This window comes from Calonectris borealis, chromosome 1 (assembly GCF_964195595.1).
Source record: "Calonectris borealis chromosome 1, bCalBor7.hap1.2, whole genome shotgun sequence".
NCBI lineage: Eukaryota > Metazoa > Chordata > Aves > Procellariiformes > Procellariidae > Calonectris > Calonectris borealis.
The window spans coordinates 111,651,198-111,678,393 of record NC_134312.1 but is presented as its reverse complement, the minus strand read 5'-3'; positions in this window follow the sequence as shown (position 1 = coordinate 111,678,393).

The following is a 27,196-nucleotide window of genomic DNA, read 5'->3' as shown; positions in this document are numbered from 1 at the left end:
TTTCTTGAAAACTTCCTCTGCTGTGTTGCCCCACACGATGATGTCATCAATGTATTGCAGGTGTTCCGGAGCCTCACCCTGTTCCAGTGCGGTGTGGATCAGTCCATGGCAAATGGTAGGGCTGTGTTTCCACCCCTGGGGCAGTCGGTTCCAGGTGTACTGGACGCCCCTCCAAGTGAAAGCAAACTGTGGCCTGCACTCTGCCGCCAAAGGGATGGAGAAGAACGCATTAGCTATATCAATGGTGGCGTACCACTTGGCTGCCTTTGACTCCAGTTCGTATTGAAGTTCCAGCATGTCCGGCACAGCAGCACTCAGTGGTGGCGTCACTTCGTTCAGGCCACGGTAGTCTACTGTTAGCCTCCACTCTCCATTGGACTTTCGCACTGGCCATATGGGACTGTTAAAGGGTGAGCGAGTCTTACTGATCACTCCTTGGCTCTCCAGTCGACGAATCAGCTCATGGATGGGGATCAAGGAGTCTCGGTTGGTGCGGTATTGCCACCGGTGCACTGTTGTGGTAGCGGTCGGCACCTGTTGTTCTTGGACCTTTAACAACCCTACAACAGAAGGATCCTCTGAGAGACCAGGCAAGGTGGACAGCTGTTTAATTTCCTCCGTCTCCAGGGCAGCTATACCAAAAGCCCACCGGTACCCTTTTGGGTCCTTGAAATACACTCTCCTGAGGTAGTCTATGCCAAGGATGCACGGAGCTTCTGGGCCAGTCACAATGGGGTGCTTCTGCCACTCATTCCCAGTTAGACTTACTTCCGCCTCCAACACAGTTAACTCTTGGGATCCCCCTGTCACTCCAGAAATACAAATGGGTTCTGCCCCTTTATAGCCTGATGGCATCAGGGTACACTGTGCACCAGTGTCTACGAGAGCCTTATATTCTTGTGGATCTGATGTGCCAGGCCATCGAATCCACACAGTCCAGTAAACCCGGTTGTCCCTTTCCTCCACCTGGCTGGAGGCAGGGCCCCTCTAGTCCTGGTCATCATATTCGCTATCTACTTCTTGTAAGTATGAGTCAGAAGTCCCTTTGTTAAGGTCGGAAGTGGAATCAGCCCTTCTACTCTGTCTGGGGAACTCACTGGAGACTGGGGCAGCAGTTTTCCTGGAAGAACCCCCTTTTGTGGTTGTTTTCCCTTGCAACTCATGTACCCGTGCCTGTAGGACTGAGGTAGGTTTTCCATCCCACTTCCTCATGTCCTCTCCGTGGTCACGCAGGTAAAACCACAGGGTGCCCCGGGGTGTGTACCCACGATGTCTCCTCTCTTGAGCAGAGGGACGTTTGCTCCTAATGGCTGAGACGCTGGCCCGTGCAGGGGGGGAGCAGGACATATCCTCTTTGAGTTGCTGGACCTCCTGAGACAGTTTCTCCACAGCAGAGACACAGGCTCGTAGGGAGGAAGAGAGACTTTCTTCATATTGCCAGAGTTGGCCAGCCAGTTCATCCACTGTTTGTTCCTCTCCATCTCTCCAGGTCATTACTGCCAATGAGTTTGCATGTGACGCTGGTGTGCTCCGTACAAACTTCCGCCACATGGGTCGGGTGCATTTGACCTCATCTGGGTCTTTGGATAACTGCTCGTTGTTCAGGTCATCATAAATCACTTCCAGCACGGCTAATTCTCTCAGGTACTGGATACCTCTTTCCATGGAGGTCCACTTGCCTGGGTGGCATATAACATCTTCCTTGAAGGGATACCTTTCCTTCACACCTGACAGGAGTCACCTCCAGAGGCTGAGGACTTGTGCCCCTTGTCCAATTGCTTTGTCAATGCCCCCTTCCCTAGAAAGGGATCCCAGCTGCTTGGCTTCCCTACCCTCTAATTCCAGGCTACTGGCCCCGTTATCCCAGCATCGGAGCAGCCAGGTGACAATGTGCTCGCCTGGACGACGGCTGAAGTCTTTTTGCATATCTCGCAGCTCACCCAGAGATAGGGATCGAGTGGTCACCATCTCATTTACGGGTTCTGCCTCCTCCTCCTCCTGTTCTCGTGATGGCCCTGGTTCATCTTCATCCCTTACTAGACGAGCTGATTTTCTTGTGCATTTTCTTTTTTGTATAGGGGCGACTGATACCGGCATGGGTTGGTTCTCTATCGCAGGGGGTGGAGTAGCTGCCGTGCCTGCCCTGGGGGGTGAGGGAGCCGCTGTGCTTGCCGTGGGGGGTGGGGTAGCCGCAGGGCCTGTTGCTTTGTCATCAGCTGCAGAGACGTTTCCTTCCCCTTGGGGGTTCTGAGTGGTGTTAAATAGGGCTCAGTAGGCGTGGGCCAGGCCCCAGCACATTGTAGTGATTTGCATCTCCCTAGAATGTCCAGGGTGACAGCATACTTCTTCCAAATATTCTACTAATTTTTCAGGGTTCTTCACTTGTTCAGGGGTAAAGTTCCAGAACACTGGGGGTGCCCATCGCCCTAGGCATTTGCCCATGCTATCCCACTCGCCCTGCCACTCATAACTATCCAACCTTGGGGCAGATCTCTGGATGACATTCTTAAATTGCTTACTAACCTTGGATAAAACCGCAACAATATTCCCAAGGAGTACCAAGAGATGTATCTTAACTACCCAGGGATGTTCAAGGTACTGGCAAGTTATTTTAACAAAGGAGATGAAGGTAGTGAGGGTGCCATTCTCTATTTCCTCCATTAAAAAATCTCTCGGAGGAAAAGGTATAATTGCTAATGGTCTCCATGAGGTGGTACCCGAAATGCAGAAACGGCTTCATTACGAATCCCAAATACCAAATAACCCCCAATGCCAGCATTTTAGTAACAAATCTCCCAGGTGAAACATCATTAATCACGGCAGAGCACAACAGACTACAAAACCCAACTCCAATTTTTAACAGGTACAGTAAAAACAAGAGCATGGTGCAGAACAAACGAATATGTTACCAGATATAAATTCCTTAATATGTTCTAAATAATCTGTCGTTATCTCAACCCTTCGTGCCCCACGTTGGGCGCCAAAAAGGACTGTCGTGGTTTAACCCCAGCCAGCAAAAATAAACGCCACGCAGCCGCTCGATCACCCCCCCCCCGGTGGGATGGGGGAGAGAATTGGGAGGGCACAAGTAGGAAAGCTCCCGGGTTGAGATAAAAACAGTTTAATAATTGAAATAAAACTAAGTAGAACAGTAATAATAACAGTGAGAACAACAACAATAACAGAATACACAAAGCAGGCAATGCACAACAGAACCGCTCACCGACCGCCGACCGCGTGTCACGAACAGGGGGCGAGCCCCCCCACACACCTGGTTTTTATACTGAGCATGATGTCACATGGTATAGAATACCCCATTGGCCAGCTGGGTCCACCACCCCGGCTGTGCTCCCCCCTCCCGGTGCAAGCATCACCCAGCAACAGCCAAAGCATCAATGGGCCATCAACGCTCCTTTCACACCGAACCCAAAACACAGCACACCCCCCAGGCTACTGGGAAGAAAGTTAACCCTGTCCCAGCTGGAACCAGGACAGAAGTGTAAAGCAATCAATACAAAAGCAAACACTTAAGATTCAGTGAGTTGTAAATACCACAGATTTTCTAAACAAAAAAAAACCCAGCCCAACAACTTCTTTTAATTCTTCAAATGAAAATTGCTAATGATTTTATGGTGTGTAGAAATTTTAATAGAAGCAGAATCCATTTATAAAATTGTGTAATATTTATTCTATCCTCTTGTTGAAATAATGTTGCAGATCATGTTTTGCTGAAAAAAAAATTTCTGACTTGAGTATAGGGTGACATGTAAATTCATCTGTTTTATTATTTATAATATGTAAGAAATGGTTTGGATTTTCAGTTACCTTGTTTCCACAAGAACATATTTGTACCATCTTTTTAATTTGGGCTTCTCAAATTCATCTTATATTCTCTTGCAAAATGGTACCTGATTCCCCCCCAAAATAACAATGCACTTAGAAAAGTGAACACAGCTAAAAGAAATAATTATTTGACTGTGGTTGGAGGTTTAAAAGTTGAAGCTGCAGTCTGCAGTGAGGAACAAAACCCAAGAATATATTGGAATTGGGTTTTATATAGTGGAAGTCACACTTGCACTTGCTACATCTACACATGACCTGGGTAAACACGATCTAGCTGTGGTTCTGAGGCTATGTAACATGTCAGCATGACACTGAGCCCTATACTCTACTAGCAGGAGTATACAGCTAAATACAGCTGTCTGTTGTTTTACAGTGCAGGCAAAGGGGCATGGAAGAACCTGCAACAAGCTGTAAAGACCTGGCCTAAATCTACAGTCCCCAATGGACAGATTGTGAGTAACTTACTGAAGTAGAAAAAAGAAAGTTTGAAATGTCTAAATGCTTGGTAAAATAGATATTTGATAACTCAGTTGATGACTCATTGTCCACCTCTCTCAAAAACTCAAACAACCCATAATAGCTAATGACTTCAGTGATGGGAACAAGATGCAAGTTTCAATAAATGTAATGTGGGCTGAAACCTAACTATTGCCACAGCCTAGAGGTACTTTCTGGTTAAAAAAAACTAATAAAAGATTTGATGAGATTGAAGAAACTCTACAAAATCACCTACCCTTACAGTCTTGTGTGATTGCAGAATGTTCTTATAGAAAAAAAAAAAAAAAAAAAAAAAAGAAAAATCTCTTAAATGCTATATATAATGAAACAAACAGATGAAGTATTGTCAAAGAGAAGAGTTCGATGCATCAATTGATTGCTTGTTATGTAACACATAAAATGAACTAATTCAAAAGTAGTGGCTTAGGCTGCTTCTTAGACTGCTTTGAGTTAGGCACATACAGTGTACATTGTCTTTTCTGTGGATGCTGCAACTATAATTGCCAAAGAATCACAATGGCATGATGAATTCTTTTCAGTCAATTTCAAGTTCAAGAAGAAGCAGCAAGGTGGGGAGCACTTAAAATGAGGCTTTTTACTACAATGAAAAGCCCTTATAATTTCCTTTGTTGGTTACTCAAGGACAAATGTTGGATGAAGGGAAACAGGTGTGTTAGAAAATATTTTAGCATGATAATTATCATGCTAAGAAAGAAAATGATACAAAGCTTCTGACACAGTTTGCATATAAAGCCTTAGAGTAAATGAATAATATTAGAAAAATCTCTCCATATATTGTTTAACTTCGCAGAAGAAAAAAATAATTTATTATTTTAATTTTTCTTCAGAGGCCAAAATGACTTCAAAAGGAATTTAATGCAGGGCCTTTTGCTTTTAGTAATTACATGGCAACATTATCACTTAAAAGGTTAAAGCTGCAGAAAAGCTCAGTGAAGTACTGATTTCCCAGGGCTTATTATCACAAACATAATACATAATGCAAAGACAGAGCCAAAAAATCCTGTGTATCACATGTGATTCACAATTATTAATAACATGGTATTTCAACTAGAGCTGTATCTCTTGCCTACAATGTAGGAAATATTTGCCTAATTAACATCTTTCCACAAGCTTAAGCTAAGTCTGGCCTTAGCCTACTGTAGTCAACCCGCTGTTAGTTAGAAGGCATTATATAGGCAATAAAGCAAATTCCTGATGTTCGCTTCCAATTGAATAATATAGTCATGAGAGCTAGCAACAAAGAAAGCCATGAGAACATCCCAAAAGTCTTTTCTACAGTACTTGCAAGTTTCCAGTAGAACACTTTCTTAGAACAAAAAGGAAATATTAGACTTTTATTTTGTGCTTTGTGTGTATATTCTTCAAGGGTAAAGGATGGTTGACTTACCTGTTTGCTTTCTAAGATGAAATAACAAGACCTGTGGATGAGAGGAGAGCAGTGGGTGTTGCCTGTCTTTGCTTAAAAAGGCTTTTGACATGGTTTCCTACAGCATCCTTGTTGTATGCAGACTGGCATATTGTGGTCTAGACAGGTGATCTACTAGATGGATGAGAAACAAGTTGGATGGTCAGTCTCAAAGGATAATGTTTAGTGATTCTTCCTCTAGCTCAAAGACAGTTACAGGTGGAGTTTCTTCAGGATATGCACTGGGACCTATCCTATTTAACATCTTTATCAATGACCTAGAGGAGGAGATGGAGTACACTCCCATTTGGTTTATGGATGACACCAAACTGGGGAGAACCCAGGGCAGGGTTGCTTTTGAGAGGGACCTGGGTGGGGAACAGCCTGACAGGAACCTCTTAAAAATTCCCACACCTGGGATGAATACAGGCTGGAGTCTGAATGGGTGGGGGGCAGCTCTGCTGAAAAAGACTGGGGGGGTCTGGGCTGACAGCAAGCTGAGTGTGAGCTAGCAGTGGGTCCTGGCAGCAAAAGATGGTCAACATTGTCCTGCGCTGTATGAACAGGGGCACAGCTGGTAGATCAAAGGAAATTATTTTTCTTCTTTACAGAGCACTCATCAGACCACGTATGAATTACTGTGTCCAGCTCAGGCTTCCCCAGTACAAGAGAGACACTGACAAGCTGGATCTAGTTCAGTGGAGGGCCACCAAGCTGGTCAGGGGCTAAAAAACATGCCCTACAAGAAAAGGCTGGGGGAGATGGGCTTGTTCACCTGAATGAGAGACAGTTTCAGGGGGACCTAACAGCTGCCTGTGGTGAGGTGATCGAGAAGACTGATCCAGGCTCTTCATTGAGGAATGTATCACGTGGATCAGAGACAGTGGGCATGAATTGAGAAAAAGACATTCAGTCTGGATACAACAAAAACCTTTTTCCCTTTGAACACAGTCAAGCAGAGAAGGTTGCCAGAGAGGTTGTGCAGTCTCCATCTTTGGAAGCTTTCAAGACCCATCTGGGCAAAGCCCTGAATAACCTGGTCTGATCCCAGACCTGGCCCTGCTTTGGGCAGGAGGTTGGGCAAGATTACCTCTTGAGATTCCTTCCAACCTGAATTATTCTGTGATTCTATATTAACAAAGACTATTGTGCCAAGTTGACCTTGGCCAGCAGCTAAACACCTGCTAGTTCACTTTCCCCCCACAGCAGGATGGAGGGAGAGAATAGGAAGAGTGAGAAAATAAGAGGAAGGCATGAAAACTCATAGATTGAGATAACGACAGATTAATAGGTGAAGTAAAACTGTGCACGCAAGCAAAGTAAAGAAGGAATTCATTCACTGCTTCCCATCAGCAGGCAGATGTTTAACCACTTCCTGGAAAGCAGGGCCTCAGTGCTCCTAACAGTTACTTGGGAAAACAAATGCCATAACCATGAACGTACTCCCTTCCTCCTCCATTCCTTGAGCTGTATTGATGAGCATGATCCCTTTGGTCAGCTTGGGTCAGCTGTCCTGGCTGTGTCTCTTCCCGACTTCTTGCACACCTCCAGCCTACCTGCTGGGAGGCAGAGTGGGAAAAACGGAAGGGCCTAGAGGCTGTGCAACGCATGTTCAGCGACAGTCAAAATATCAGTGTGTTGCCAACACTGTTTTAGTCACAAGTCTAAAACATGGCACCATACAGGCTTCTGTGATAAAAATTATTACTATCCCAGCCAGATACAATATATCTGCAAAATATCTGCAAAAAATCCCAGCAAAATGCTGAAGCACCCCATAATCTCAGTGTGTATCATAATTACGAACATCCCTGGGAACTGTGACTTATTAGTGTCCTGTCCAACATATCACTATTACTTCCACTGAATAAAGTCTTATGCAATGTGTTGGTGTCCTGGAAGCTCACACGAAAACTTTTGTCACATAAGAGAATCCTTAAAGTCTGCAAGGTATCTTCTGCCTATAAAGTAAGCTTATGGAAGTTAATCATATGGAGTAAGAGCAGTAATTTTACAGGTTAAGAATTACTGTCTTTGCTTTCTAAATTTCTTACTTCAGCAAAATGTCAGTATGCCTAAATTGATAGAAACCTCTGAGTTCTACCTCAGAATCATTAATACCTCTGTGGAAAGCAATTTACAACTATTGGCTTCAAATATTACCCTAAAAAGATGTAGTGGCATTCACTGTCTGAGAGTGGATGATTTCCTTAGCTTCTTATCCATTATGTTGTCTGGTTAAAAAGAATCGCGAGACATGCAAATCAAGATTTCTTATGAAACCTGCCAATATAACCAACAAGTCAGTGTACTGAAGTAAAACTAATAAAACTGGAAAATTTTACACATACCAAGTTGCTATAGGCAAATGTAATAAAAAATATAACATCTTGTAGTACCGAGCGAAATATATGTTACTGCAATGGGTAGACCAATTTCTTGCCCAAAAGCATTTCTGTTTTGCAAAGAAAACATAAGAATAGATTAAGGATTTGCTCTGGTGACAGAGGTATGAGAGGAAGTAGAAAGGTTAAGGAGCATCAGGGAGCCTGAGAAAGAGATAGACTGGTGGAACTACGTTCTGCCCTCCCTGAGACAGAAACAGGAACAGCCACCAGAAAAAAAACAAGATCAAGGGGATCCTGTATCCTCCCTCCGCCAGGCAGAAGGCAGTAGCTTAAAGGAAAGGAGTGAATGGAGGCAAGTCCACGCTTAGGGCAGCAGGTGAACACCCTCCTTGTCCACCTCACCTTTCCAGCTGCCTCTGTACAACGAGTGTGAGGCTCTGGATGTGGAAGGCCAGTCAATGAGTGATGTGGATGACGGTCCATCTACACCAGAGGTTTTGCCAAGGTCAGAAAAGCCTACCCCGGGTATCATGACCACCTTCACGGGGAAGAAAAGATGGGTTATAGTCATAGGTAATTCCCTTCTGAGGGGAATAAAGGGTCCAATAAGACAGACAGAGCCTTCTCTCACGGAAGTCTGCTGCCTCCCTGGGGCTCTGGTTAAGGATATCACTAGGAAACTTCCTAGCCTGGTATGGCCCTCAAACTATTACCCATTACTGCTCTTCCGTGTGGGTTGTGATGAAGCCTCAACGCGTAGTCCAAGGGCAATCAAAAGAGACTTCGGGGCCTTGGGATGGCTGGAAGTAAATCCGAAGCACAGGTAATTTTTTCTCTATCCTCCCAGTTGCGGGCAGTGACATTGGAACGAACAGATGGACCCAGCCTATTAATACGTGGCTCCATGGCTGGTGTCACTGCCACAGTTTTGGGTTTTTTGATAATGGGATGGCCTACACAGCACCAGGTCTGGGGTTGGACGGGATTCACCTTTCTCAAAGGGGGAAGAGGGTCGTTGTTCATGAGCTACTGGGCCTGATTTACAGAGCTTTAAACTAGACTTGAAGGGGGAGGAAGATAATATCAGGCTTGCCCATGACAAGTTGTGGGATGACACGTCAAGGTTAGAGGGATGGGGTGCTAGATGGGGCCCTCAGCCTGTTGCTCTGAGACATGCTGGGTACACTGCAGCACACTTGAAGTCTTATGGGGATGAGCCAGGGGCTCCTGAGGTAATAGGAACCAACAGGGAAACACCAACGGAATACCTCAAAGGAATTAAGGTGACATAGCCCAGCTGAAGTGCCCCTACACCAATGCACGCAGCATGGCAACAAACAGGAGGAGTTGGAAGCCACCGTGCTGCTAGAAAGCTACGACCTAGTTGCCATTACTGAAACTTGGTGGGACGAATCCCATGACCGGAGTGTGGCTATCAATGCCCTGTTCAGAAGGGACAGGCGAGGAAGGAGGGATGGAGGGGTTGCCCTCTACATCAAGAAATGGATAGAGTGTGAAGAGCTGTCTCTGAAGAATAACCACGAGCAGGTTGAAAGCTTATGGGTAAGAATCAGAGACTGAGGCAACAAAGGGAACCTTGTGGTTGGTGTTTACTACAGGCCACCCGATCAAGGGGAGCCTATTGACGAAGTCGTCTTACTCCAGCTATAGGAGGCATCGCACTCGCAGGCTCTTGCCTGCTGGGAGACTTCAACCACCTCGACATCTGCTGGAAAAGCAGCACGGCGAGCTGTAGGCAATCCAGGAGACTCCTGGATTGCACTGAGGATAACTTCTTAAGCCAGGTAATAGACAACCCTACCAGAGAGGATGAGATACTGGACCTGATGGTCACCAATGCAAGTGAGCTAATATGACATCAAGATTGGAGGCAGCCTAGGCTGCAGTGATCATGCATTGGTGGAGTTTGCAGCCCTGAGGAATATGGGTCAGGTGAAGAGTGAAGTCAGGACCCTGAATTTTAGGAAAGCAAAATTCCAGCTGTTCAAGGAGTTAGTCAATAGGACCCACTGGGAAACCGCCCTCAGGGACAAGGGAGCAGAACAGAGCTGGCAGATCTTTAAGAACGCTTTCCATAGAGCACAAGAGCTCTTGATCCACAGGTGTAAGAAATCAGGAAAGGAAGGCCAGAGATCGGCATGGCTGAGTCGAGACCTGCTGGTCAAACTAAAGGGCAAGAAGGAAATGCACAGGCAGAGGAAGCAGGGACAGGTATCCTGGGAAGAGTATAGGGATGCTGCCTGGTTGTGTAAGGATGGGGTCAGGAAGGCCAAGTCGAGGCTAAAGCTGAACTTGGCAAGGGATGCAAAGAATAATAAGAAGGGCTTCTATAGGTATGTCAGCCAGAAAAGGGAGGTCAAAGAAAGTGTACCCCCCACTGATGAACAGCAAACTGGTAACAATGGATGAGGAGAAGGCTGAGGTACTCAACAACTTTTTGCCTCAGTCTTCACTGCCAATCTCTCTTCCCACACCTCTTGGGTAGATGGACCGCAAGATGGGGACTGGGGGAGGAAAGTGTGTCCCACTGTAAGAGAAGATCAGGTTCATGACCACCTGAGGAATCTGAACATACGTAAGTCTATGGGACCGGACAAGATGCATCCCAGAGTCCTGAGAAATTGTCTGATGTAGTGGCCAAGCCACTCTCCATGATATTTGAAAAGTCATGGCAGTCAGGTGAAGTCAGGTGACTGGAAAAAGGGAAACATTGCACCCATTTTTAAAAAAGGTAGAAAGGAGGACCCTGGGAACTAGCAGGGGTCACCTCTGTGCCTGGGAAGATCATGGAGCAGATCCTCCTGGAAGCTATGCTAAGGCACATAGAGGACAGGGAAGTGATTTAAGAGAGCCAGCATGGCTTCACCAAGGGCAAGTCCTGCCTGACCAACGTAGTGGCCTTCTATGATGGAGTGACTACATCAGTGGACAAGGGAAGAGCTACAGATGTCATCTATCTGGACTTCTGTAAAGCCTTTGACACGTAAAGCCCCACAATATCCTTCTCTCTAAACTGAAGAGGTATGGTTTTGATGGCTGGACGGTTCAGTGGATGAGGAATTTGTTGGATGGTCACATCCAGAGGGTAGTGGTCAATGGCTCAATGTCCAAATGGAGATCAGTGTCGAGTGGTGTCCCTCAAGGGTCTGTATTGGGACCAGTACTGTTTAATATCTTCATCAATGACATAGACAGTGGGATCGAGTGCACGCTCAGCAAGTTTGCAGATGACACCAAGCTGGGTGGTGCGGTTGACACACCTGAGGGACAGGATGCTATCCAGAGGGACCTGGACAAGCTTGAGAAGTGGGCCTGTGTGAACCTCATGAGGTTCTACAAGGCCAAGTGCAAGGTTCTGCATGTGGGTCAGGGCAACCCCCGGTATCAATACAGGATGGGGGATGAAGGGATTGAGAGCTGCCCTGCCGAGAAGGACTTGGGGGTACCGGTGGATGAAAAGATGGACATGAGCCAGCAATGTGTGCTCGCAGCCCAGAAGGCCAACCGTATCCTGGGCTGCATCAAAAGAAACGTGGCCAGCAGGTCGAGGGAGGTGATTCTGCCCCCCTACTTTGCTCTGGTGAGACCCTACCTGGAGTACTGCGTCCACTTCTGGAGTCCTCAGCACAGGAAGGACTTGGACCTGTTGGAGTGGGTCCAGAGGAGGGCCACAAAAATGATCAGAGGGATGGAACACCTTTCCTATGAAGAAAGGCTGAGAGAGTTGGGGTTGTTCAGCCTGGAGAAGATTCTAGGAGACCTTATTGAGGCCTTTCAGTACTTAAAGGGGGCTTATAAGAAAGATGGAGACAGACTTTTTAATAGGGCCTGTTGCGACAGGGCAAGGGGAATGGTTTTAAACTAAAAGAGAGTAGATTTATACTAGATATAAGGAAGAAATTTTTTATAATGAGGATGGTTAAATACTGGAAGAGGTTGCCCAGAGAGGTCGTAGATGCCCCACCCCTGGAAACATTCAAGGTCAGGTTGGATGGGGCTCTGAGCAACCTGATGTAGTTGAAGATGTCCCTGCTACAGCAAGGGGGTTGGATTAGATGACCTTTAAAGGTCCCTTCCAACCCAAACTATTCTATGATTCCATGATTGTAGAGAAGGAGATGATTATTTGTTATTCTTTTGAATGTGACGTTCAATGATATCAAGACCGCAAGAAGTAGATGAAGATCATTTAAGTTTTGTAAAACTAAAGGTCATACCTAGAAATGTACTTTTGACTGAAATAGATCAATGGCCATTTAATGCCTGAATAATAGCCAGTACAGAAAGATCTAATATACTTCCTTTATGATTAACTGATATTATAGCTTTAATTGTTTCACCTTATCTTTCTGAAACATTTTTGATATGTCTACTGTTTTAGGTTCTACCTTACAGAATCAAAATGCTAATATAAAGTCAAGAGTAGTTCACATACAAATAGGATGATAATGGACTGTGGTTTTTTGTTTTGCTTGTTTTTTTTATCCATTCTGTACATTAAATTGACTCACCTCATGAAATTATTTTTGTAAGAATTTTTTTTGAGATTAGCACTGCTAGATATCAACTAAAAGAAATTTTCTGCTGTTTAGAAATAAGTTGCAAATTATAGTTGTTTGATCAGTCAAGAAACTGCTTTCTTCAGTCACCAAAATCTGACAGACAAGGTATATAACAAGATTTTTAAAAAAACCCCATTTTCAAATTCAGTTCTAAATATTTTTTTCAGTATACTCTCTCTTAGTTTCTTCACTGAAAAAAAAGTAATGACCGAAAACTCCAACTTCTCATCTTGTTTAGTCTCACAGAAGTTTCTTCAGATACAGGAGGTAATATTCAATGGTAGTAATCTTGACTTCATGTAATTGCAATCATCAGAAGTGGTTTTGGCACAGCAATTTGACATATTCTATCTTCAATTTTTTTTTCTCAAAACTCCTGCCTTATTACCTCCTGCTCTTTACATTCCACAATTCTGTTCTGTTGTTTTTACAAGTTGGTAATTGTATGTTTTAGTGGTTTCCACAAGATCTCATTCTAATCCTACCTTGTCCTACTCAAGCACTCTTTTTCATTAAAAAGGTTTCAATGGATTTAAACTGTACTGCTGAAATTATTTGAACTTCACAGTTGTTTCCACTAAAAGAATTTTAAAACATGAGGTAGTTTCAAGTCAGCATTGCAGAAAAAATGGAATTTAAGCTTATTAATACTTTAAAAGAAAATTATGCATAATATTTAGTATCTTAGAAACAGAAATAGTGGTTTGTATGCCTAATCTTAGGAAAAAAAATATTTCATATAATGTACTGAGTCCCTGAGGAGAATCAAGGAAGCTGCAGTAAATGACATTGTAGAATCAACTAATGACTTGTTTCTTCTTGAGTCAATATTGTCTCAGTGTGCTAGCACAGAGTTAGAAGAATTGTGCTGCTGGGGTAGCACAGAAAATAAGGGTGAAATTAATTGCTAATCTGAACAAAGTAAATTACAAAATGCAGACAAATTTTAATAGAGGCAAGATTTCAGCCCAAAACTAAAGATTCAATTTGTCTTCTGTAATTAAATTTATTGCATGTTTTAGCAGCTTTCTGTCATTGCAAAATCTAGTTCGCACAATTAGATTCTGCCTGCCTCTACCCAAAATTTGAGCAGTACCATGGGGACACATTCTAAAGCAAAACCACCAGGGTTTATATCACAGATATCACAGATGATAGCTCCATTAACTGCGGAGAAATTACTGTAGCTATACCTCAGCTAAAGAAAGGAAGTATCTTTTCTTTTACTGCAAATGTCATGTAACATATTTCCCTCTCTCTCTTTTTCCTGTTTCAGGCACAAACGCACACATGCGCGTGTGCACACACACACACATTTTTTATGTTTAAGAACAGACATGTGAATAACTGTAGGAACTGTTTATTTATCAATATAATTATATTAAATGGCATATAAAACCACCTGTGACTTCCCTGTGTAAAAATATGAATATTGTTAACAGGAAAACATGCATTGCTCTGAAGTATGTACGCCTTCCTGTATCTGTCAAAAGTGAGTATCTATACCCATTAAACATCAAACAGAAAGAAAACTTGTAGCCACACATAAAAATGTGATTTCTAATCACATTTTGATAAAATAAACAAATAGATATTTTATGTCTTCACAAAATACAACATTAATTTAATTTGCCTTCTTCCAGGTTAATGTATATATTCTGTGATGCAATTATGGCACAACTCCTGCCTGGAAAGGACTGATATAAATTCAGCATTCAATACTCTATTTGTGATAGAGTCAGCTAATATATCATGAATCTATGTACTAGGTTCTCAAGATTAGCAGTAATAATGAATGCTCCAAAAATGTCTTTATATTCATTTATAACAAACCTCTGCAGTTGACATCTGTCATAATTAATAAAAATACTTGCAGTTCCAATACATTTCTCAGTGTTTAATCCTGTATATGGAAAGTCATTTTTTACAGTACGGATGCTTGTACACCATGCAAGAGGAGGGAAATATTTTTCTTCATCTCTTGGAACAAGTAGAAAAAGAACAATTTGCTTATTGACTAAAATGCCAAAATAGCTATAATTATAGTATAAACATATTGCTAGATTGATGTTAGCCAACTACAAGCCCAATCCTTATGTTGACAAATCTCTAGAAGCAAGTTTTTAAATATAGTGTCAGTCTACAAAACAGTTTTTTCAACTCATTATCTTTCTTTTTGAGATTCTATATGTGTTTAGTAAGCAGATCTTAACAATTTGGGTGAAAGTCATGAAAATATTTCATTGGATCCTACAGATTTTAACATCACCACCACCATCATCTTAAGCAAAAAGTGGAACCCAGCTGTTCTAAGGACTCTGAATGTACTAAGGACTCTGAATGGCTATTAACATTTAAAAAGAAAAACAAGGGCCATACTTTCATATGAAAGTGTCTGAGTGTTGTTTGGTATCCATTTCTGAGGGTTTTAGCACATTCTGGTGACATATAAGTTATGTTCTGGCTCTCCCCTGCCAGACAAAAATGCATTTTACTTTGGATTGTAGAATACTAACCATGTCAGCATAATATACTTTTTTCAGGTTTTGCCTTTTGATTTCAAATTTGGAAAAAGACAGAATATTTCAAATAAAAGGAAAAGAATTATGATACATCAATTTCATAGTTTTTTTTTTCTCTTTTCCCACTACTTTTCACACTTGCATGTTCCTATTTACTGTTTATTTCCACTTTTTTTTAAACCTCTTTTCCCTGCCTTCTTTCCTACACCAATTCAGTCAATTTTCAAAACCTTCTCTACCTTTCCTTCATTTGCATATTTGATTTTCTCTCTTTCATTCTTCTTTCATAGAATCATAGAATGGTTTGGATTGGAAGGGACCTTTAAAGATCATCTAGTCCAACTCCCCTGCCATGGACAAGGACATCTTTCATTAGAACAGGTTTCTCAAAGCTCTGTCTAACCCGATTTTGAGCACTTCCAATGATGGGGCATCCACAATTTAGATGGGTAACTTGTTCCAGTGTCTCACCACCCTCATAGTAAAGCATTTCTTCCTTATATCTAATCTAATCTAATCTAATCTAATCTAATCTAATCTAATCTAATCTAAATTTACTCCTTTTCAGTTTAAAACCATTACCCTATAACTACAGGCACTGGTAAAAAGCCTCTTTCCATCTTTTATATAAAACCCATTTGTACAGTGAAAGACCATAATAAGGTCTCTCTGGAGCCTCCTCTTCCCCAGGCTGAACAACCGTAACTCTCTGAGCCTTTCTTCACAGGAGAGGTGTTCCATCCCTCTGATCATTTTTGTGGCCCTCCTCTGGACCTGCTCTAACAGGTCCATGTCCTTTTTGGGCTGGGGGCCCCAGATCTGAATGCAGTACTCCAGGTGGGGTCTCACGAGAGTACATATTGTTCATTAGAGCCTCAAGGCCCTCATGAAGGCATTCTGAAGGCCTAATGCCTTGACCAGCTTGATGAGAAGCCATATCACTGTTTGAAAACAATACAGAGGTCTAAAATGAACTCCACCCCCATAAGTACGTCCCTGTCCATACAGCACCAAATGGGATGAATTCTGCCTCCACATTTCATGAGACTTTCAGCACTGACTGAGTCACTGGCTCAAAAAGCCAATCTGGAAGTGTCTTGCCTGGTATCACACAACATGGAATTTCAGAAGTGAAACTTCCCATACTGGTGGTCTTTTTATATTGCTGGTGACATTTATTTAGGATGTATATATTAGGGTCTGAAAATGTAGAGTAGTCTAAAAAACCCCAAAATGTAGGTTTGCAGAAATCAAGAACAAAGTAACAAAGCTTTCCTTCCAAGCCCACTTTTCCACCCGCACTTCTTCCTCCAGCACCACTTTTACTTTAGTCTGTGAGTGTCTGTGGATACCAAATGAATACAGATATGATCGACATGTCATCTAATGAAATTATCAAAGGAAAACAGTGCTTTCGTTTTGAGACTGTTTATTTCAAGAGACTCCTTCAGAGACTGATTATATAAAAAACTTATTGATTCTGTGACAATATGTACAAAGTAGACAGACCAGTAAAAGTTATGGTACATTCTTAAACTTCCCCTATCAGGAAATACTATTAAAAATCATTAATTACCTAGTAAAGATTCTTTGCATTAGGCATATCAGAGAATCTGTACTGCAACATTTACAGCTGAACTTGTTTTCTGTTTTAACATGCTGCCATATGATAATATTTTCATAGCTACTGGTAGATGGGGGTAAGTTGCTGTTCCCACTTTAAATGTTTCCATTATAAATCCTATTTTACAAGTGAATTAACTATGGCAAGCCACTTTAATAAGCATCAGACTGAACCTATGGGCCCTACTCATTTCAGTTACACAGCATGTAACTCATGTTCCCATTTGCTTTGAATAATAAAGCTACATAATCCAGCTATCCATTAGAGTACACAAGCGTGGTAGTCTCCCATCCAGATAATTATGTGCAACTCAAATTACATTCCATTAACATGTTGGCTAGCTGATCACAGAGAATGGGGAGTATTCAGCCAGAAAGGGTAGGAGCAGTCCAAATGAACAACTTTAATATATTAAAAACCAAAGCAGAGCCAAGGCACTGAGGCTGGCATTTTAAAGTGAGTAACTTATAGTGCAAAACCACAACTTTCCTCCTGAAGTAACTTATTTCACTTTCCTACTACTTTTAGGGGTGGATGTAACTGAAGTTCAAATAAATTACTTGTAACAAAATTCAAACCTGTCAGGAGGTTACAAACACCTGCTAGTGGCAACACACCCTAAGCCAGGGAGTGGGTGCGGATTCTCACACCAGTGCATCTTCGCTCAGTCATGATTCTGAGATGTAAAACTATTATCTCTTCAAGCATTTGTCATAAAAACTGAGCAACTTGTGTAGTTTCCTCTCTGCATTAATATATTAATTTTACATTACAAAGATCACTGATATACATAAATGTTATGACAATTACTGTGGAGTTTTTATGCCTCCAGTTAATTTCAACTAGGAGAGAAAAGAGAAGTTGGGAAACAGACCTACAAGGCAATTCTTGGAAGAGGAATATCTGGGAGGAAGCTTAGATGAAATTTTGCTATGCTATTGTTCTTAACTACCAGTGTAGTCATATCCTGCAGGGAATGAAGTGTACAGATACTAACTCAGGGTGCCTTTTTCTTGATGTGGACAGATGTCTCTGTTCCTATGCAGTTATGTAAATATATGATTATATGCATTATAATCTCAAGAACATCTCTGCTTGAAAGCTGAACTGTTTTTTTCCAGCTACTTTAGTTCATGGAAGCCGACATATACTCTCTACCTACAAACTTTACTTCGCTTACGCATTATTACACTATCTGTGAAAGACTCAAAATTTCATGCCTTTATTACAGGGTTACTGAGCTTTGAAATAGGTAGCAGACAAACACCTCTTCTCTAAGAAGCCCTTGACTACATGCAGTATTTAGGGATAGACAAAATATGTATGAGAAGATGGAGTGCAGCCATAACCAGGTCCAAATGAACACAAACATCATCATAGACAGCACTTCTTAATATGGCCATCACACCTCTTGTGTGAAAGCATGATACAAATATAGAAATCAACAGTGCTTAGAAATGAATACATGCACATTTAAACTCTCAAAGATGCGGAGAAAGGGCTTGACCCCATTTAAGCAAATTGAAACAGTTATGAGACATTGTGCAATGGAAAACCAAGTCATTATATAGGTGGAACAAAGGGATACCAAAGGGAGGAAAATAAAATGAGCAAAGAAAATACAATTCTTGAGAGATGAGGAATAAAAATCATAGCAATAATCACTACATCGAACAAAGATGTATTTTTCTTTAATGTCTAATTCCACAAAGATGAAAACAGATGTAAAAATGACCTCATCTCCCCAAGCCAAAATATCTTTACATATGACATTTAAGACCATTCTTCCTCCTGCGTCAAGTTTTCTTTGACACATCATTGCAATATTACAGGTAAATGGCTTCTCTACAAATTTCTCGTTTCCTCTTTTCCAGCTGACCTGACCTTGTCTCCCTTCAATAGGTGTATTCTGTTGGCATCTGCTGGAGAGAAAAAAGACCTGAATGAAAAGGGCCATTTTACATGCTCAGTTTACAACTTCTGTTGCACTATATTTGAAGGGACTTCTAAATTCAGAGAGTGATGATGAAATGGACAGTATTATACAATTGAGCAAAATGCAGAAGCCTAAAAGCCTGGTTTATGGGCCACCCTAACCTTATGAAATCGCTTGTATCTTCGAATTAAAAAAATCCTTCTTATGACTAAATGAAGACAAAGACTTTGAGAAGATTTTTTTGGGGTAGGAAGCTGTATTACTTGCAGTTGGAAAGAAATCGCAGGTATATTGAAAACCAGAAATGTTTAGCCACAACTGCTAGCAAATATGTGCAACAACAGGTAAAAGAGAGGAAAGCAAGAAACACAACTAAGCAGACAGGCTGATGGGTAGCTTATGACCCCAAATCAGCTGAAGCTGAGGCTTTCCTAGCCCATGAACCAGACTTGATGATAACAAACTGTGAGTAGGATTTTACTGAAGTAAATACTTACTAGAAGCAGCCAGCCAAACTGACAATACATCATTAAGAAATTTAAAAGGATGTCTTAAAATTATTACTGTTTTTATTATTATTGTTATTATTATTAATATTATTTTTAGAAGGTCTAGTTGAGTGTTGTATGTAATCATGTTCATCTTATATTTTCTTTTCCTTTTTTTGTTTCTGTTTAGTATGGCAACATTCTGTTAAAGCATATGAGGCACTGTTTGCGAGTAGAGAGATGTAGTTCATCTTAAACTTAGACTAGTTTAATTTTCCTGGGATTCTGTTTTCTTTGTTTCTACATGACCTTGCAGTATTTATGAATCCCAAAACTAGGCACAAGCTTTAATGCTCCAAATGAAGGTATGTATAAGGATTGTCTATCCCAAGAAACTAGTTCCACTGACATTTTGAGTTTTCTTCTTGTACATTCTGTAAACTTACAAAAACTTCAGTAAACATAATAGTCATCATTGTAGTCCCAGCAGTTCTTCCTAAGGTCACTCCATCTTGAGTCTCAAGGGTAAAATCCTCAATCCACTAAAATATTTTACAAATTCTCTTTAATTCAACATGACAATATTTCTTTCAAAATTTTAATTAATTAAACTCTTCACTGCAGCTAACCCAACAATATCACTTTTGCTACAACAGTTGTATTGAAGGTGAACTTTATTTGCAAAATATTTTAATCTTTGTCTGCAATACACAAAAACTATTAGCAAAGAATCCTCATATTTAGTTTCACCATCCATACACCAATAACCATAAAAAGAACCATGGATGGAGGCTTAACATAATTTCAACATGTAGCTGGTAATGAGAAAAATATAAGGTAAGAAGCAAAGAAACAAACAAATCCTTCGATGGGATACAAAAGTTTATTTTGCAGATATTCTGTTGCAAATACTGTTCTGGATATGTCATAGCCTCATCACTAACATCTATGGAAACCCAAGCACAGTTCCTGATAGACATCCACAGTACTGATAAATGAGTATGGAAATCAGTGCATGGGACCCTTAAAAATGTTGTATAAAGTCTCTCTGATATGAAGACTGCAGTTGTAAGAAAGCTATGAAAATGCAATAGAGCAGAGTGTATGAGTAACAAAAGAAACAAAGCGATCAGGTAAGGATGAGACCCATATGAAGAATCAACAAAACAGAGCTAGGTCATTATAGAATACAAGACACAGCCTACCAGCCAAGAAAGTTTAATTTACATTTGTGGAAACCTCAAATACCAATAAATAAGATACAATAAAATTAATTAGCAAGGAGAAAAGAGTGGAAAGATTCGGCCCCTGCTCTGAAGTTGTATGCGTATCCACATAACTGCAAATATGAGGACATATATATTGGTGTGCTTGAGGATAGGGACAAAACCATCTGAAATGAGCAGACCCTCATTAGTCATAGATGTCACAATCAAGAAAAATGTCCTTGAAAAAAACTCACATGAAGAACTAAGTTTTTAAACTCTTGGCAGATATATTTCAAATTTGCATTAACTTGTTTAGTGTTCTTATTTTGTAATCATGTTTCTGGTGTTATTATTATGCACTTTATTGCTTTGCAAGTATAAGGACTGTTTTAACTTTGAACTTATCTAGAGGGGTAAAGCTGGTAGGTGTTAACCTCTATAGTGGCAGACCTACATAAATGGATGTTGCAAATTAGCAACCTAGATGGGCATTTGCAGTGTAAGACAAAAGAAATTAGGAGGTGTTTCCCCCTACAGTGCAACATGATAGGGGCTGATACAGTTTAGTGCCAGGAAGAGGAGAATTTCCTGTGGTGGAAGGAAATTTAGTGCCTCCCTAACAAGAGGCAGGACTGGTGAGACAACCGTGGGGTGGACCCTCTTGTGAGGCAGATCACAGACAGAGAGAAGAATGACTTTCATAGCAAGGATGCTGAAGATTACAGAAAAGCCATGAATTACAGGTTGAAATGCAAGGGATTGCATATTTCTGGGCAGAACTCTTGGATTTACTTTGGTCCCAAACCTGCGTACACAAGATCTTGGATAATGATGCCTAGTCCAATAAGGACTCAATGACAGTGAAATATTTCTTTTTCTTTACCTAATCTTTTAAAAAATAAATTCCAGAATGTTGTGGAGGAGAGAGGGAGGAAAGAATGGTACCCTTTAATTAATCACACACTCCATACTTGTAAATTAGATTGTAAATTACAGAAAACTCAGATAAGACGTATTAAATTCTAGAAATCCAGGAGCTTTCTAGATATAAAGATAAGTTTAAATAATAATTAAAATGTACATAAAAGGTCAGAAGATTTTTCATCTGAAAACACACTTTTGTTAAAATCAGCATGTTTTAAAGGAATGTGTCAAATTGACGATGTGTTGGAAAAAAAGCCAAAGCAAACTGTTTCAGATTTATCATTTAATCTCCATAAGGGAAAGGTACTGTTTTGTTTTTAAATATTACTATATTCATTTTGTTCTGAATATTAAAGCACTATTTTCTTCTTGTTATGTCAGTGAATCAAGGCTCATTATGAACAGGATATGTACATGTGTATGTACATGTGTATGTACATGAATGTACATATGTACATTCCTCCCCCTCTCCCCCTTTTCCCTGGGCCGCTCGTTGGTCTCAGAAATTCCCGTGAAACCTCGGCCTTGGTGTACTGAGACTGACGGTTGAGCGCTCCTTGACCATATCAGAAACTCTGTATGGCTGAGGCTGGGAACGTACTCCCACTGCCTGGCCCAGGTGCCATCTTATCCGAGTTGTAGCTCAGTTGTAACAACACTGAAACCTTCAGAATTTTAGTCACTACCACCTTGGACTGTGGCCAGGATAGAAATATACAAATCCTCTATTGGATGCGGGGGGGAACGTTGCCACCAAGGATGAGGAAAAGGCTGAGGTACTCAACGCCTTCTTTGCCTCAGTCTTTAGTAGTCAGAGTGGTTATCCTCAGGGTACTCAGCCCCCTGAGCTGGAAGACAAGGACGACGAGCAGGATAAACCCCCCATAATTCAAGAGGATGAAGTTAATGACATGCTATGCCACCTGGATGTTCACAAGTCTATGGGGCCAGATAGGATCCACCCGAGGGTACTGAGGGAGCTGGTGGAGGAGCTTGTCAAGCCGCTCTCCATCATTTACCAGCAGTCCTGGTTAACTGGGGAGGTCCCGGACGACTGGAGGCTCGCCAATGTGACTCCCATCTACAAGAAGGGCCGGAGGGAGGATCCGGGGAACTACAGACCGGTCAGCCTGACCTCGGTGCCGGGGAAGATCATGGAGCAGTTGGTTTTGAGGGTGCTCACGAGCCATGTGCGGGACAACCAGGGGATCAGGCCCAGCCAGCACGGGTTCATGGAAGGCAGGTCCTGCTTGACCAACCTGATCTCCTTCTATGACCAGGTGACCCGCCTAGTGGATGAGGGAAAGGCAGTGGATGTGGTCTACTTGGACTTCAGTAAAGCCTTTGACACTGTCTCCCACGGCATTCTCCTAGAGAAACTGGTGGCTCACGGCCTAGACAGGTACACTCTTCGCTGGGTAAAAAACTGGCTGGACGGCCGAGCCCAGAGAGTTGTGGTCAACAGAGTTAAATCCAGTTGGCGGCCGGTCACGAGCGGTGTTCCCCAGGGCTCAGTACTGGGGCTGGTCTTGTTCAATATCTTTATCAATGATCTGGATGAGGGGATCGAGTGCTCCCTCAGTAAGTTTGCAGATGACACCAAGTTGGGCAGGAGTGTTGATTTGCTGGAGGGTAGGAAAGCTCTGCAGAGGGACCTGGACAGGCTGGATCAATGGGCCGAGGCCAACTGTATGAGATTCAACAAGGCCAAGTGCTGGGTCCTGCACTTCGGCCACAACAACCCTAGGCAACGCTACAGGTTTGGGCAAGAGTGGCTGGAAAGCTGCCCAGAAGAAAAGGACCTGGGGGTGCTGATTGACAGCCAGCTGAACATGAGCCGGCAGTGTGCCCAGGTGGCCAAGAAGGCCAACGGCATCCTGGCCTGTATCAGAAATAGTGTGGCCAGCAGGAGCAGGGAGGTGATGGTGCCCCTGTACTCGGCACTGGTGAGGCCGCACCTCGAATACTGTGTTCAGTTTTGGGCCCCTCACTACAAGAAAGACATGGAGGTGCTGGAGCGTGTCCAGAGGAGGGCAACGAAGCTGGTGAAGGGCCTGGAGCACAAGCCTTATGAGGAGCGGCTGAGGGAACTGGGGTTGTTTAGCCTGGAGAAGAGGAGGCTGAGGGGAGACCTCATCGCGCTCTACAACTCCCTGAAAGGAGGTTGTAGCGAGGTGGGTGTTGGTCTCTTCTCCCAAGTAACTAGCGATAGGACAAGAGGAAATGGCCTCAAGTTGCACCAAGGGAGGTTTAGATTGAACATTAGGAGAAACTTCTTTACTGAAAGAGTGGTCAGGCCTTGGAACAGGCTGCCCAGGGAAGTGGTGGAGTCACCATCCCTGGAGGTATTTAAAAGACGTGTAGATGAGGCCCTTAGGGACCTGGTGTAGTGGGCATGGTGTGTTGGGTTGACGGTTGGACACGATGATCTTAGAGGTCTTTTCCAACCTGTACGATTCTATGATTCTATGATTCTATGAAATGACTAAAATCAATCATCTTGCGCACCTATAAATGGTGGTCCTAAGTGAGATCCTTTGAACTCTCCTGGACTGCAGCGGGCTGCGCCCAGAATCTCCCTCTGAGATGAATGCTCCTCAAAGTTTGCAAACTCTCGAGTTTGCGATATTCGGAGGACTGTCGCTGGCTGGCACGGGACCTGGGCTGCAATACTCCTCAAGGCTCAATCCTTCGCCCATTGAGAAATGCCAAGACATTTTACATGAGTATTTCACTGAACTCCAGGGGGATTTTTAGCAGGTATATCTTTGTATATTTATCCATGTTTGCATCCGTGTGCGTGTGTGTGTGTATTGATGGAAGTACCTGCTAGCAAATATAGTCTGCTAAAATCTTATGCTCTATCTTAAGGTTGTGAATGAACCTTAGACTGCTGCTAAACACATAATCTTGTCCTGATTTCGGCTGGGATAGGGTTAAATTTCTTCCTAGTGCTGTGTTTTGGATTTAGTATGAGGAGAATGTTGATAACACACTGATGTTTTCAGTTGTTGCTAAGTGCCCTCCTAGTCCAAGGACAGCTCCCATGCCTACTGACTGAGCTAGGTACACAAGGTGGGAGGGAACATAATCAGGACAGCCAGCCCAGCTGGCTAATGGGGTATTCCATACCATGTGATGTCATGCTCAGTATATGAAGGGTAGGCATGATCCAGGAAGTACCGATCGCTACTTGGTTATCGATCAGCGCGGGTGGTGAGCAATTGCATTGTGCATCACTCATTTTGTATATTTTATCATTATCATTATTATTTTCCCTTTTTTTCCCTGTTCTATTAAACTGTCTTTATCTCAACCCACGAGTTTTTCTCACTCTTACCCTTCCGATTCTCTCCCCGTCCCGCTGGGGGTGGGGGGAGTGAGTGAGTGGCTGTGTGGTATTTGGCTGCGTGCCAGGTTAAACCACGACAAATCTTTAGACATATACCGTTGACTAAGTCTGGGACTAAGAGTAGGTCCAGTCAGGTCTACTCTGAACCTCGTGACTCAACAGGAGGGTATCCTTACCCTTTTTGTATCAGACATAAACCGTTGCCCAAGTCTGAGACTAAGATTAGATCCAGCCGGGTCTTCTCTGAACCTCGTGACTCAACGAGAGGGTCTCCCTTAACCTTTTCGTTCTCGGCTTCTCTATAATTCATCCCAACTCAGTTCTAACATGATACCCTGGCTTCGGCTGGGATAGAGTTAATTTTCTTGCTAATAGATGGTATAGTGCTGTGTTTTGGATTTAGTATGAGAATAAGGTTGATAACATGCTGGTGTTTTAGTTGTTGCTAAGTATTGTTTACACTAGCCAAGGACTTCTCAGTTTCCCATGCTCTCTTGCTTTGTATGCTTCATCCGTGTAGTAAGTGATAGAGTGAACCTTGCCATCGAACTCTGCTAAGTCGCACTTTTATAAATTTCTATTAAAATCACTTTCTGTTAACACCGTCAACAGTGATTCTTTGAGTGGCCTCTAAAGAACTCATTCGTGACAATACATCACCAGACCTCCAAATCCTGGCAGAATGTAAAGGAGGAAAGAGCCCTTTGCCCTCACTCAGTGCTCCCTTGTAGCTTGCCTTTCTTATTCAAGGTTAGATTAATCTCATTTCATTTTAGCTGTCTAAAGTAAGGTGTTCAGCCTGTGCTCATCTTTTATAGTCAACAGGCTCTCCAACAATAATCATTCTAGTTATTTTAAGGCAGATTAAAGTATAGCACTCTCTCTGAGGTTATTTGTTTAATGCTGTGGAGCTATGCCTACCCTACAATTTACCTTCTCAGATCAATACAAAACCCCTATGCCACAATCCCAAACAGTAAACTACATTGTTTGGGCATATTGTCTCAAAACTATCTATGTGAATTCCAGATTTCTGGTTAGCCCTTCAGTGAAAAGACAAATAAAATCATTTAACAAAGGAATTCTTTATGTACACAATAATTCATTTTAATCATAAAAATATTGGAGAATTACTCATCTAGGCAACACAATGTATTAAAAACTTCTGAACATTATGCTTCTAGTTTGATCTTCCACTTTTTGTGAATCCCCAGTTTGATGCTTAAAGGCATTTGATCGTCCTTCCACATGGGTTTTTAATTTTCTTTCTTTTATACAAGCAGTATTCCCTTTTTAAAATTTATTCTCTGAGCTAGTTTCCAGTATATGAGATCTACTAGATTCCATCCAGATAGGATGGATATGTGAGAACAGGAGACCAATATTTCCTAGAGAAGGAAGAGACATTCAATACTGAAGACCTGTGGTCTCTCTTTATCTATATGGTATTACTGTAAAAGTATCATTGGATTGTTTGACAGTAACAACTTAGGAAACTGGGGTAATATGAAGTAATATAGGGTAATAGGGTAATTTAGGGTAATAGGGTAATAAACCCTATACCTTCTACTTTACAACCTTGTCAATAAAGAACAACTTTTCCTCTGACCTATTACATGTCCCAAAAATATACAGTGGTTTAAAGGTTTAAAAGCAAAATTCAGTGTGAAAGAAATAGAATTACCTTGACCTACAATGAGAAAAATTCTAGATATAATAGCCATAAAAACTGGCAACTTGACTTCACATTTGGCAGATCCCATCCAATTTCTGACCATGTCTGAGCAAGCAAGCAAGCAGACTTCTTTTCTGTGTATAACATAGATGGAGTTACTTCAGAGACTTTAAATTACTTTAATCTTTATAAAACAGGTTTTTTTACATTATTGAAGGTGGTAACATTTCTGTGCAGCTTCCCAATCAAAGGCCTGGCACTTTATATTGCGTGTCAAAAATGTAAGGAAACTATAGGATGTCAGATAAAAAGGAGCTTTCTAGAAGTTTGAGGTTTTATAAAGTCGTCAGTTTTGCAAAGGAAGTTCTACTTCAGAGAGTTCACGAGATGAGCATTATTTTGAATCAACCTGTAAAATTTCTAAAGATTGTGTGTCTGATCTGTTCTGATTCAACCTTTTTGCTGTCTGTAAGTCAAATATTAAATGTACTTCTCATCTGAGAAACTGAGGTAACCTGGGAGAATTCATTACTGTCTAGATATCTGGAAACTCTAAATCTTCCAATTTCAGTGATAAATTAGGTTGCAGAGGGACTAAAACATCCATTTATCAAAAATCCTATTCACGTAGTAATCCCCAAACAGTTACAAGTGGATCTATATTCAATAAAATATTACATTTTAAAGCAACGGTGAGACAGAGATCAAATGCAATAGAAAATGCTTCTTTTGAAAGCTTGGTCTAGTTGTTTGTTTATACCCCAAAATT